At 39.2% G+C, this 15382-nt stretch overlaps 1 protein-coding gene across 1 annotated transcript in view; it reads right to left on the bottom strand.

The window, feature by feature from the left end:
* Positions 1-15382, bottom strand: part of ADAMTS18 (ADAM metallopeptidase with thrombospondin type 1 motif 18) — a 425082-nt gene that overhangs the window by 216252 nt on the left and 193448 nt on the right. The window lies entirely within an intron of this gene.

Raw genomic sequence — 15382 nt, forward strand, 5'->3', positions numbered from 1 at the left:
ATTCACTTTCCCACTCTCACATTCATGTTTTTTATTTATATTCTCAGCCATCATTTTTTCACGCTTTTACACTCTCTTGTTATAAAATAATACATAGATTTAATGGAGACAGGCTTTGTCACAGTAAGAGGCCTGGATTTAGTGGTTTCTGGGGGGGGGAATTATTTGGGATAACTAATTGAAACCAAAGTGCATTACCATTCCTTGCCTGCAACAATAAACACTGGGTCTTCAAAGGCTGACCAAGTTTCCAGTGATTCCCAACAATAGCAGTTGTCATTTTCAAATGATGGTCCTTTTGAAACGCCAAGTGGAGTGAAGAAAAAGTGTGTGCTATTGCTGATTAGACAGGAATATGACTTGCAGAGCCTATGTTACTCTCTTGTCTGCAAATTTTCTGCCCTGATTAATTACAAAGAGTGCCAGAGTGTGTTGACGTTAGTTAAAAGCATTTGCTCTTTCCAGCCTGTCGTTATACCCGAATTAAGGATTTCTGTGTCGAGGTGAGGTCAGGAGGGTTCAGATCTGTTTTTCACTGATAAATCTTTCTGTCCCATAAGGATTAAAGGAACCCAAGGCTTTCATATGTAAAACGAATACATGATCGCCTGTGTGTATATGTCTCCATGATCAAAGAGCGCTTAGCCAAGTGGGAATGCCTCAAAGAGATAAGTAATTTGTTCACTACAAACATTACAATTATCTATCCCTCTACAAAGTACTGAGAATAAATTCTCTAATCAGAGTTAATTAGCAGTCTTGTTGCTTTGGGTTTAGCCGACTAGTTTTCTTAAAGGCACATGAACGTAAAAAAATTGCACGCCTTTTCCGTGCCAACTTCTTAAACTCTTTCAAAGTTAGCTGGAGTAACTGCCCACTCATTAGCTTCAACCCATTGCCTCCCATTTGATGAAGTCAACTGAACAAAATTCACTGAGCTCTTCCTCCACACCCACTTACTCTTCCATGCTTTTACTGGTTGCCTCCCTACTCTGTGCCAGTCGCGTTTTTGAGGGCTTAATGCCCTCAAATTCACAATCCAACACAGGGCGCCATAAAGAGGAACGAGCCGGGGTGCTCTGGAAGCCAAAGGAGAAGAGGGGGGATGGAAATGATCTCTCTCAGGAGGTGAAAGTCAAGGTCAGTTTGGAAGAATAAGCAGGAAGTTGGTAGGTTTATATGAGGAAGGAGGGCATTTCGGGAACATGAACAACAAAGCCACGTGAAACAATAACAACAACAAACATTTATTCAGGGCTCTGTGCCATATACTCTGCATATTCTAATGCATTGAATCTTCACCCAAAATGCTATAATGTAGGTTCTATTATTATATCTTTGTAAAGATGAGGAAACAGATGGTGGAGAAGATGAAATAACTAAAACAAGATGCAGAGTTGGTAAGAGGTGAAGTCAAGATTTGAACCCAGGCCATCTGACGCCAGGGTCTGTATGTTATACCAACTAGGTGCGCGTGCCCTCACACACAGAAAATACGTGTCTTCCAGGGAGTCCTGGTCTATTGGCTAGGTGAGGCATAGACACATTGAATTTTTCCTGCACGTCATATGTTTTCTGCATCAAAGAGCTCTGCAAAGAAAATGCAACAACCACTTGTTTCAAAAAACAAGAAAAGGGCTTCCCTGGTGGCTCAGTGGTTAAGAATCCGCCTGCCAATGCAGGGGACACGGGTTCGAGCCCTGGCCCGGGAAGATCCCACATGCCTTGAAGCAAATAAGCCCATGCGCCACAACTACTGAGTCTGCGCTCTAGAGCCTGCAAATCACAACTACCGAGCCCACGTGCCACAACTACTGAAGCCCACGTGCCTAGAGCCTGTGCTCTGCAACAAGAGAAGCCACCGCAATGAGAAGCATGCACACCACAACGAAGAGCAGCCCCCGCTCGCCGCAACTAGAGAAAGCCCGTGCACAGCAACAAAGACCCAACGCAGCCAAAAATAAATTAATTAATTAATTTTAAAAAACAAAACACAACAAGAAAAAACACACAGAAATGCTTCCCGAAGCACCTGATGCATGGGAAGTGTCTGACTCAGGGGCCGTGCCCCCCCTGCCCGTCCAAGCCAGGCTCCTCCACAAGATCTTCCAAAGCCTTCCCATTTGAGCGGCTCCTTCTCATCTCTGGTGCTACGTGGGACATGGACGGTCAAGGGGGTGGTCGTGATTATTTTTTCACACCATTGCAGTTAATAGTGATGAACAACTAGAGTGGACTGTTCTCTGCTCTTTCACTCACATGAAGAAAGCCTGGGCTTAAAAAATGTTCACTCAGATTTGCCTTTACAATTGTGTCAAGTTCAGAATCGTGTTCTCACACCAACCCTCTGCTGCCTGAGGAGTAGCTATTATTATATTTGTCATCTGCTTTTTTAATGCTATTTTCTCCTTTCATCCTCCCAACAGCCCTCCAAAATATGCATTATTATCTCCATTAATGAATGGGAAAACTGATGGCTATAGAGTTTACGTGACTTGTTCATATTCATATCCTCCTAGTACTAACAGGAGACAAGATTTGAACCCAGAATTTTTTTTAAACTGTGGATTCACAATGTCAACCATTCCCTCTCAAGAAGTTTTCCATCAGTTTTAAATAATTTGGAGATGGCAAAATCCAAGCCATTTTCTCTTCAGTTATTTTAGGAAAACAGCAGTAGAGGCTAACTTTGGAGTAAAAGTCTTTTTTTAAATTGAAGTATAGAACGTTGTATTAGTTTCAGGTGTATAGCAAAGTGATTCAGGTATATATATATATGTATATATATTATTTTTCAGATCCTTTTTCATTATAGGTTATTACAAGATATTGAATATAGTTCCATGTGCTATATAGTAAATCCTTGTTGTTTATTTTCTATATAGTGGTATGTATCTATTAATCCCATACTCCTAACTTATCCCTCCCCCTCCTCTTTCCCCTTGGTAACCATAAGTTTGTTTTCTATGTCTGTGAGTCTATTTCTGTTTTGTAAATAAGTTCATTTGTATCATTTTTTTAGATTCCACATATAAATGATATCATATGGTATTTGTCTTTCTCTGTCTGACTTGCTTCACTTAGTATGATAATCTCTAGGCCCATCTGTGTTGCTGCAAATGTCATTTTTTCATTCTTTTTTATGGCTGAGTAATATTCCACTGTATTATATATGTACCACATCTTCTTTATCTATTCCTCTGTTGATGAACATTTAGGCTGCTTCCATGTCTTGGTTACTGTAAATAGTACTGCTAAGAACACTGGGGGTGCATGGATCTTTTTGAATTATGATTTTGTCTGGATATATGCCCAGGAGTGGGATTGTTGGATCATAAGGTAATTCCATTTTTAGTTTTCTGAGGAACCTCCATACTGTTTTCCACAGAGGCTGCACCAATTTACATTGGCAGCTCATTCTGATGTAAAACGAGCCTGTCTTCTCCACTTCTGGACATAAAAAAGCCCTGTGTCGGCTCTCTGAAGTGTTGCTAGAAATGGTCAAATTCAGGCTTTACTATTTTTCCCCCAATTTTCTAAATAGTCATCCAAGTTACATATTCATCAGGTTATATGCACTCATACGTGCACATTTGTTTTGAAGCTACAGCAAAGCTGTAGCGTAATTTGGGCATGTGAATAATTTCTACACGGCTTTGCCAGAATAGAAGAGACAGTATTGGACTTGACGAATGTGTTGTCACTACCTCTTTTGCGCTAATAACCTAACATTATATTGCCGGACAAGGGACCCACCGATGCAACACTTTGGGGTTTGCAAAGGCCTTTCATATGCATTATTTCATTTCATATTTACAGTGGATTATGAGTCAGGCATATTAATGCAGTGATTATTATCTCCAGGTTACAGAAAAAGAAACTTAGTCTCAGAAAGGTCAGGAAAACTGCTAGAGACTTTGTAAGTAAAAGATGGGGGTACCCACTGCAAGGACAGTATTGTTTCCACTGTACCACACTGCCTTCTCTCATCAGCCACTGCCCAAGAGAAATAACTGACACACAGACCCTAACCACGGAAGTCCAGCTTACCAGCAATCCAGAAGGTTCTTAATGCTGCCCCTGCTAACTCAAAATGGTGAAGGAAACAAGAGCTTAGACCAGTGGTTCTCGACCAAGGGTGATTTTGTGCCCCAAGGAACATTTGGCAATGTCTGGGGACATTCTGTCGTCACAACTGGAGAGGATGTTGCTACTGGCATTCAGTGGGTAGAGGCCAGGGGTGCTAGTAAATATCCTACAATACACAGACCAGGCCCCCACCACAGAGACTTATTTGGCCCCAAATGTCAACAGTGTTGAGGCTGAGAAACTCTGGCGTAGAAGGAAAAGGAAGGAATATAGCTAATTTTTCCCATTGGCACATGATAATTTAGCACTATGTAGGGTGAGCTACTTCCAACCTTATGAGCTGCTCTGCCTACAGGATTGGGCGGTGGGTGGGGAAGAAGGGACTCCCAGCATTTTGCTAGGAGAGAGGCCCTGCTTTACACAGAGAATAAATAAGAAAATGAACGTCAGTGGACAGAAATTCACTTTGCAGCTCACTTTTGTTTCAGAAGGCACTTACTCTTAGTATTGTTTGAATGTTGAATGATAAAGTATCCACTATGTGTTTATCCATGATATACTAGTGAATATATGAACTGTTCTCCTGATCTCATGATGAACACAGAAAAATAAACATAAGTCAACTAATGACAAGAAACATCAAAGGGGGAAAAATCATTTAAAATGATGTCTATACTAGATTTTTAAACTTTAAGATCAAAGTACATTTCTCAGGAATTTTGTTTTAATCACCGTGTCCTATGAAAAGGGAATCTCCGATAGACTCTTCCTGTTTGAACAATTTCTCTTTACCATAGTAAAGGAGTTATCAAAATATTTAAAATATTAACAGTTTGTTAATCCAATATTATAACTGTAAGCATAAACAATTCGCAATTCCTGAAACTCAAAGCTAGGTGAAATATAAGCTTAACATTTTTTAAAACACATGTCTTTTTTCAAGAGTGAAACCACCAAACAATTGGTAGCTGGGATGAGAGCTTCATTTTCACCACGAAAGTGTAAATCCATCATCTGTGAGAAGACTGTAAATTATGCATTCAGGGGAAATTCCTCTCGCTTGGCCTACTGGGGCAATCCAAGAAAAGCAGGAAAAATGACTTACTACCTCTGCACACTGACCTGAAACTTGTACAGATAGTTCATTGCTAGAGAGAGTAACTGGTAGAATATAATTCAGCAGCAAAATCCAAAATGAACTTCGAGGAGTGATGAAGAGGAGACAGAGGTAAACAGTTTTTGCTGTTTCATTTTTTCACTCCAATCGAAGACACCTCTAGAAACCTAATGTGTACTCCTTGAAATACAACAATTTCACACATCAGGATCTGACAAACCATAGCCGAGAAAGGAATCAGGTGTTGCCTATATCTTCCACGTATGTTCTTGGCAAAAGCATATCTTTGTGTATTAAGTGCCAAATGAATAATACCCAAAGTGCATGAAAAAAATTAATCAACTCTTGAGATGATTAGCCAAGGTTTTTTATCATAGGCTCTCCAGAAAATAAATCAAATATTTAACAAATGAAGAGATGGGAATGGATCTTTTCTCCTGTGCCAAGGATAGTCCTTCCCTTAGATTAACTCAACCTTGAGTCAAAGGGCCACTGGTCATCTCTGAAGAGAACTGGGACCACAGGAAGTATTGTAAGATAGTTTTCTGCAATATGAAAGTACTAGCACCTATTTCATAGGATAGCCATATCGGTTAAACTAGATGCTCCATGTAAAGGGGTCAGAGCATAGATGTGTCCTATGAATGCTTTCAGGATGAAGACAAGTAAGAAAAGAGGTATATGTGCTTAATCCCTGTAACCCCAGAGCAGACACACAGAAGGGATGTGCAAGGATGAAAAGGAGAAGTTTGGCTTCGCTTGGAAGAATGAGTAGGAATTTGGGTCATACATGCAACCAGTTTAGAGACTACGTTCAGAAATCTGAACTTATGTGACCTTGGGTAAATAACTTGACCTCTGTGAGCTTCAGTTTCCTTGTCTGTAAACTGGAAATGACATTAGTACATTTCTCAGTGTACAAATAACTTAATACAAACAAAAAGCTTAGGATAGGTCTGACACATAAAAAATGCACATAATAAATGTTAGTTGTTTGCTGTTATTACCATATTTATGATTAGCAAGGACTACTCAGCATGATACTCATTCAGGATGTTTGGGGAAAGAGTGAGCTCTCACCATTGGTCATATTTAGCCAGAACCTGGAAACCCACCATTTAAGAAAGCCATAAAGAAGATGTGGTACATATATACAATGGAATATTGCTCAGCCGTGAAAAAAATAATGAAATAATGCCATTTGCAGCAATATGGATGGACCTAGAGATCGTCACACTGAGTGAAATAAGTCAGACAAAGACAAATATCATATGGTATCACTTATACGTGGAATCTAAGAAAAAGGGTACAAATGAACTTATCTACAAAACAGAAATAGAGTTACAGGTGTAGAAAACAAACTTATGATTACCAGGGGGTAAGGGTGGGGGGAGGAATAAATTGGGAGATTGTGATTGACAGACACACACTACTATATATATAATAGATAACTAATAAGGACCTACTGCATAGCACAAGGAACTCTACTCAAGACTCTGTAATGGCCTATATGGGAAAAGAATCTAAAAAGGAGTGGAGATAAGTATATGTATAATTGACTCACTTTGCTGTACAGCAGAAACTAACGCAGCATTGTAAATCAACTGTACTCCACTAAAAATTTTTTAAAAAAGAAAGAAAGCAAGCCATGCCTTGGCACGAAGGTTGCTAAGACCCCAAGCATCTCTTGATCCTAGTCATAACTGAAAGCCAAATTCTTACCTGCTGAAATATGCAGGAGTTTCAGAAAGTCCTCCCACTTTAAATTCTCAGCAGAGCCAAGTCATAAAATTGCACTTTTTTCTCTGGTCCCCTTCTTGGCAGCCAGGCCTTTCAGCCTCCTGCAACTACTCCCCCAAACCTTGGCAGCATCTTAGATGATTTCCCATCACGGTACCTCCTAATAAAGGATAAGACAAATTGGTAGCTGGGGGAGAGGAGTGTCGTGTGTTACATTTTGTGTCCGTTTAACGAGTCCATCTGAGATTTACAGCTCAACAGAGGGGTCGGGCTCTAATTCAGGAGGTAGAGAGCTGGGTGAGTATATGCTGCAAATGAAACTAGAAGCACCACAAAGCAGCTGTGCACACCAGAGACACTTTGCTATTTTGTTTGCCAGAAGCAGAAGCTAGGAAAACAAAAGAGATGCCACAGAGGAGAGCTCTGGAATACATGATAAAACATACATAAATAGAGTGGGACAACCTGCAAAAGTGCACAACCAGTTTTGTCTTTTACTCCTAAAAGTCATGCTGGACGCTGCCTGAAACTTCAGCTGTGAAAGTAATTCTGATAGGAAAAAAAAAAAACCTTCAATAGATATTTTTGTAGCTCTTATACGCTTCTTCTCTGTTGTCAAGTTCATATACTTCTTTTCAAAACTGGACTCTTCCAGATCTCAAAATTTGGGAAGAAGGTAGCTATTTTGATGCTTTCGAGAAACATTTTGTTAAATCTTTCGTTCGTTCATTATTATTCTAAAGGTGCTCACATATCTTCTTATCTTTCTCTATAAAAAGATTTAACTGTTTTTTTAACCACAAGATCTCAGGACATAATTACATCTTAGCTGAGAAGATGATTTTTTTTTTAACTAAACCATAAATTGTTTGTCTAAATAAGAGAAGTAAAAAAAAAATGCTTTCCTTAATATGATCTGATTTTTCCTAATTACACAGAGGTGGGTTGCATTTCAGGTTAAAATAAAACAGGTAGAAGCCTAAAAATTAATTTTTACATTTCATGCAAATCAAAACTACAATGAGGTACCACCTCATGCCATTCAGAATGGCCATCATTAAAAAGGCTACAAATACCAAATGCTGGAGAGGGTGTGGAGAAAAGGGAACCCTCTTACACTGTTGGTGGGAATGTAAGTTGGTGCAGCCACTATGGAAAACAGTATGGAGGTTCCTCAGAAAACTAAAAATAGAACTACCATATGATCCAGCAATCCCACTCCTGAGCATATACCCAGACAAAACTGTAATTCAAAAAGATACATGCACCCCTATGTTCACAGCAGCACTATTCACAAGAGCCAAGACATGGAAACAACCTAAATGTCCATCGACAGATGAATGGATAAAGAAGATGTGGTGTATATATACAATGGAATATTACTCAGCCATAAAAAAGAACGAAATAATGCCATCTGCAGCAACATGGATGCAACTAGAGATTATCATACTAAGTGAAGGAAGTCAAAAAGAGAAAGACAAATACCATATGATATCATTTATATGTGGACTCTAAAATATGGCACAAATGAACATATCTACAAAAAAGAAACAGACTCACAGATATAGAGAACAGACTTGTGGTTGCCAAGGGGGGAGGAGGAATGGGGGAGGGATGGAGTGGGAGTTTGGGATCAGCAGAGGCAAACTATTATATGTAGAATGGATAAACAACAAGGTCCTACTGTAGAGCACAGGGAACTATATTCAATATCCTGTATATATGTGTAGAACTGAGTCACTTAGCTGCATAGCAGAATTTAGCACAACACTGTAAATCAACTATACTTCAATTAAAAAAAATTGTTTTTAAGCTTCTGCACAGCAAAGGAAACCATAAACAAGATGAAAAGACAACCCTCAGAATGGGAGAAAATATTTGCAAATGAAGCAACTGACAAAGGTTAATCTCCAAAATTTATAAGCAGCTCATGTAGCTCGATATCATAAAAACAAACAACCTAATTCAAAAATGGGCAGAAGACCTAAATAGACACTTCTCCAAAGAAGATATACAGATTGCCAACAGACACATGAAAGAATGCTCAACATCATTAATCATCTCACACCGGTCAGAATGGCCATCACCAAAAAATCTAGAAACAATAAATGCTGGAGAGGGTGTGGAGAAAAGGGAACCCTCTTGCACTATTGGTAGGAATGTAAATTGATACAGCCACTATGGAGAACAGTATGGAGGTTCCTTAAAAAACTAAAAATAGAACTACTATATGACCCAGCGATCCCACTACTGGGCATATACCCTGAGAAAACCATAATTCAAAAAGAGTCATGTACCACAATGTTCATTGCAGCTCTATTTACAATAGCCAGGACATGGAAGCAACCTAAGTGTCCATCGACAGATGAATGGATAAAGAAGATGTGGCACATATATACAATGGAATATTAGCCATAAAAAGAAACGAAATTGAGTTATTTGTAGTGAGGTGGATGGACCTAGAGTCTGTCATACAGAGTGAAGTCAGAAAGAGAAAAACAAATACTGTATGCTAACACATATATATGGAATCTAAAAAAAAAAAAAAAATTGGTCATGAAGAACCTAGGGGCAAGACGGGAATAAAGACGCAGACCTACTAGAGAATGGACTTGAGGATACGGGGAGGGGGAAGGGTAAGCCGGGACAAAGTGAGAGAGAGGCATGGACATATATACACTACCAAATGTAAAACAGATAGCTAGTGGGAAGGAGCCGTATAGCACAGGGAGATCAGCTCGGTGCTTTGTGACCACCTAGAGGGGTGGGATAGGGAGGGTGGGAGGGAGGGAGATGCAAGAGGGAAGAGATATGGGGATATATGTATTTGTATAGCTGATTCACTTTGTAATAAAGCAGTAACTAACACACCATTGTAAAGCAATTATACTCCAATACAGATGTTTAAAAAAAATTCTTTTAATTTTTAAAAATTCAGTTCTGTGGTTAAATATCTGCTTGAACACATATGAAACAAAACTTAATGATGAAAAATCTGGGCCTATCTTCCTACAACAAAGGAAAATCATGTGAGAGGGATCTCAGGGCTGGGTATAAAAGACACTTTGGTCCATCTTCTCAATTCACTCCGGGATGTTCAATCTCTGGACTCTATAAACAACATTTTGATGGTGGCCAAACTCCACCTAGTGACGGGTCACCTTTTTTGGATGAGAATCAGGAAACTGAGCTTGAATCTTTAAATATGCCCCATGACCATACACTATCCAAGTCTAACAGAAATTACATCTGTCCTGAAAAGAACGATATGGTAAATCATTCTAAGAAAGTTTAAATCACTTCTTCATTTTGTTCAATCATGATCTGAATTCAACAAAATAAGAAATCACTCAGATATGACTGAAATAATAGGCTGATAAAGAAAGACCCTTCCAGGGGATGGAAACACAGGATAGAAAGCCTCCTCTTTATGGGAACTGCTGAATGTCCTAAACCTTTACTACTAAAGTTTTATCTACACTGTTATTTCTTCATTCAGCAAATAATTTTCCAATACTCACTATACCTTAGCTACTAAACTTCTTCAAGCTTCAATATGCATCTTTCATTAGACAAAATCTAAGTTCAAGGAGTAGTGGAGGAGAAGGGAATGCAAATAACTGAGACAGAAGCAAATAAATGATTCCTCTAGCCCCAAAAGTAAAAATAGGATTGTTCAATGGAGGTCAGTCCTGGCATTTGATTGGATCCTGCATATGATGAAGAAGACCACAGGCCTCACTTCCCACCCCAACTCAGTCTTACCCAAAGTGGGACAGAATGATGGACAACCCAACTAGGAGTGGGACTAAAAGAAGAGAAACAAAGGAGCTCAATGATCCAACTGGCCATGGAGGGAAAAGGGAGAGAAGTTGGAACATTCCAGAAGAAGAGTTCCTCTACTGACCATGGGGAATATTCCAGGAGAAGAGTTTCTCTACTGACCACGTCATATGCCATGTCCATTAAAGGATGGGATAAGGACAAGTTGAAGACAGTATAGGAAAAATCTCATCATAGATTCTGTATAGATTAGAAGACAAGATCTGAACTTGAAATAAATGACTATATTTTATGCTCTTGAGATACCATATATATACTTAATCTGTAATATAAGTTTGTTTAATTATGGAAGGGAGAGGTAATTAAGTCCCTGCCTAAATTAAAAATGCAAGAGCTATTCATTCATTCAGCAAATAATGCTTAATTTGTGAAAAGTGCCAGAAACAGCAGGAGTTCTGACCCTTATCCTTCCCTCACCTTTCTTAAGCTCGAAAATGCTTTAACACAGGAGGAGTGGGAAAGCAAAGAGTCAGAAGCCCTTCCCAGGGCAGGAAGAAGCCAGCAAGACAGACCTGGAGGAGACCACCTCACCCCTTAGGCATTGAAATGGGCGAGGTGAGGGATGAGAGAAGCCAGGAGTTGGCAGTGAAGATGCAGCACTTTTTTTTTGGCCCGTTTAGTCATCTTCACACTGCCTGTGACCATCAGAAATGCCAAAGGACAGTTTCCCTCCATATTTTTCATGTGACAATTGATCACAGAACAAAAAATGAAGTAGAAAAACAACCAAATAATTTGTTTAAAATTACTGCTTACTTTCCTCTATTGATGAGCTTTACTTAACATTTTTTGTCTGATCATCACACAGCCTCAATTTTTATTATAGTAATAATAGCTTATGACTGAATAGGCTTATCATTTCTAAAAGGCTTTCACAAAGAGACCATCCTTTTGATCCTTAGAACTACTCCGGAAATTAGGTGTTATTGTTATTTCAGCATGATAGATCTGGAAACCTGGGCTTCAGAGAGGTTAACAGATTTGTTCAAGAGAATGTGAAGTGATGTGCATTCGCCATACTTTTAAGTCGTGCGGTGTTCCCGTTGCCCTTTTCCTTCATTAAATAGGTATTAAATTGAAGAGTGTCGCACCAACATTCATGTTAGCAAACTCAGTCCTTCTGACTTGCACTAGTGCAGCCCGATCTTCTACAAAGAATGGAAAACACAAGAGGGGGAGTTCAAAAAGAGGAGTGAAGGGTAGCGATCAAGAGCGAAGTATGGGTGTCAACTGGATGTAAAATCAAGTTATGATTCCAGCACTTACTGACTCTTGATCTTGACTAACTTGCTGGACAAGTTAGTTAACTTTGCTCAGTCTTAAAATCCTCATCTGTAAAATGGAGTAAGAACAGTGCCTGTCTCATGCTGCTGGGAGGATAAGCATTTTAAGCCTGCAAACAACGTGCATATATTAGCTGCACTATCTCTGCCAGATGTTGTGATAACAATGCTAAAGGACAACTAGTAGCAGCAGTGGTACTAGTACTAGCAGTAGCATTAGTAGCAATAGTACTACTAGTACTACTGCTAGTAGTAATAGTGACAGCAGCAGTAATAGTAGTAGTAGCATTTTGTAACAGTAGCAATAATACTGGTAACAGTCATTGTCGTCATAATCACAGTCACAGTAATAGCAGTAGTGGTAGTAGAAGTTATCTCTGGCTAATGAAAACTTGATGATCTATCAACCAAGTGACATGGAAAGAAAAAGGGGAATGATTGTCCAGCAATAAACATGAGCAAAGAGCAAATGAATGTAAAAGTTTCTCTGCGTTTGATGTGTTCGAAGGTATCACTGAGACCACCTGATCAGAAAAGATTTCAGAGGGTGAAAAAAAAAAATGTCTTATTTCAATAATCAGAAACCACTAATGAAGAAAGGAAGGCCCACAGAGTCATTGGATTCTACCCATGGCAGTTGGAAACAGTGGCAGAAAAGACAGCAGTTCCGGGCTCATCAACTCCGGCAACCTAGAAGCCTTCTCTGTACTGACTGGGGAAGAAGCAAGCTACTGTACAATCGCAACCAATGCAGGTGAAAACGATTGTTTCAAACTCCATTTTTCCCGTTAGCTTTCTCTCAACCAATTCCGAAAGCAAATGGGGCCAAATAAACATTTTTTCCTTTTATTTATTAAACTATAGTTGATTTACAATATTGTGTTAGTTTCAGGTGTGCACGTTCAGATTCTTTTCCATTATAGGTTATTACAAGATACTGAATATAGTTCCACGTGGTATACAGTAAACCCCTGATGTTCATCTATTTCATATATAGTGGTGTGTCTCTATTAATCCCATACTCCTAATTTCTCTCTCCCCTTCCTCTTTCCCATTTGGTAACTATACATTTGTTTTCTTTTTTTTTTTTTTAACATCTTTATTGGAGTATAATTGCTTTTCAATGGTGTGTTAGTTTCTGCTGTATGACAAAGTGAATCAGCTATACATATACATATATCCCCATATCCCCTCCCTCTTGCATCTTCCTCCCACCCTCCCTATCCCATCCCTCTAGGTGGTCACAAAGCACCGAGCCGATCTCCCTATGCTATGCAGCTGCTTCCCACTAGCTATCTATTTTACGTTTGGGAGTATATATAAGTCCATGCCACTCTCTATTTGTTTTCTATGTCTGTGAGTGTGTTTCTGTATGGTAAATAAGTTGATGTGTATTATTTTTTTAGATTCCACACATAAGTGATATCATATGATATTTGTCTTACTCTGCCTGGCTTACTTCACTTAGTGTGATAATCTCTAGGTGCATCCATGTAGTTGTAAATGGCATTATTTCATTCTTTTTTATGGCTGAGTAGTATTCCATTGTATATATGTACCACATCTTCTTTATCCATTCATCTGTCAAAGGACATTTAGGTTGCTTGTCTTTTCTGGATATATGTCCAGGAGTGGGATCGCTGGATCATATGGTAACTCTATTTTTAGTTTTTTAAGGAACCTCCAGACTGTTCTCCATACTGGCTGCACCAACTTACATTCCCACCAACAGTGTAGGAGGGCTCCCTTTTCTCCACACCCTCTCCAGCATTTAGTATTTGTAGACTTTTAGATGATGGCCATTCTGACTGGTGTGAGGTGGTACTTCATTGTAGTTTTGATTTGCATTTCTCTAATAATTAGCAATGTGGGACATCTTTTCATGTGCCTGATGGCAAATAAACTTTCTTTACTGAGAAGAAATTAAAAAATAAATCACAATTTCTTGAGTGCCTGGGAAGTATCTCACCCCACACTAGGCATGGCACCTGCACTTGACATTGGCTATGACCACAGAAGGTGGAAGGGAACCAGAGCCCAAATAAGTCAAGCAACATAGCCATCGTGAGAAAGCTGGAAACAAGCCCATCTGGCTTCAGACCCTTGTCTTTCTCAGTAATCATGGCTGCTCCCTGAAAATGTGCCTTCAAAAGCTATTGGCCATTTAAAATAAGACATTTCAGTTAGGTCATTTCTGACTCAAATTTAAATTTGTGTTCAACATTGTAGCAATTGGCTTCCAACTCTATGTCCTGGCTCTTATCACTGTAGTACTGGCTTCTGCAACCTTCAGGAGCATCCATTAACCAATGACTGCAGGAAGTTAGTGAGTAAGTGCTCTAGCTGCCTCCATCCCAGGAAAGCTACATGGAGGCATTTGTTCTACACTGGTTTCCAATAAGATTAAGATCCAGTGGTCACGAGAGTTATTGATAACATGTACTTTATTAGCTGTCTTCCCCTTCCTATCTCAACTCTCCTCTCCAACGTGAAATGCTTAACAACTCAAATCCTCGCTCAGAATCTGCTTCTGGTGCCTCCCAAAAGCATCAGAGCAAATTTGGTGTCATGTGCACATTCTGTTCATAAATTCCATCACACAATTGTGGGAACACAGCTGTTTTTCTAAACCCTTCTGTATTTTTTTAATTAGCTAAAATTACGCCCAAGAAGTTGATGCTCGAAGTTAAATATAACACATTATTGTCACAAGTACATTGTTCTGAGAAAATACTTTAGATTGTGTTTGGGTTTTTGCAGCTCCTAAAATGTCTATCAATTTTTCCATTGTTGCAAGTACAGCAGGATTAATTATAACCAGCCTTCTAAAGAAAAAGGAAAAATAAAGATCCAAAACATTTCACATGTAATACAAACCTGAGTTGGGGAAAAAAAGATCTCAGCTTTCCAACCATGTGTCAAAGTGAAAACCAACCACACAAACAAGACTAAGAGGAAGATGAGGAAAAATGGTGGTGATGGGGGAGGGGTGGACAGGAGGACATATTTACTTGAGTTTGGGAGGAGGGGTGTATTCATAGCTATTCAGGTGCAGGTAGGTCCTTTATGGACAATGGCTTTTCAGGAGAATGTTCTCATCGAAACTGGGAAAAGAAAGGATGGGAAGAGAACATATACTGTGTACGTGCCTATTAGGGGTCAAATAGTCTTCCAGATACTTTACATATTCTATCAATTACTACCTTACACAAGATTTCTAGGAGGATCATTATCACCATTTACATGGGATGGAACAGCCTGATGGCTTAGTAGAGTTAAGAAGACACATTTAGCAAGTGGCAAAACTGGA

Source organism: Balaenoptera physalus, assembly GCF_965194825.1.
Source record: "Balaenoptera physalus genome assembly, chromosome: 19".
NCBI classification, from domain to species: domain Eukaryota; kingdom Metazoa; phylum Chordata; class Mammalia; order Artiodactyla; family Balaenopteridae; genus Balaenoptera; species Balaenoptera physalus.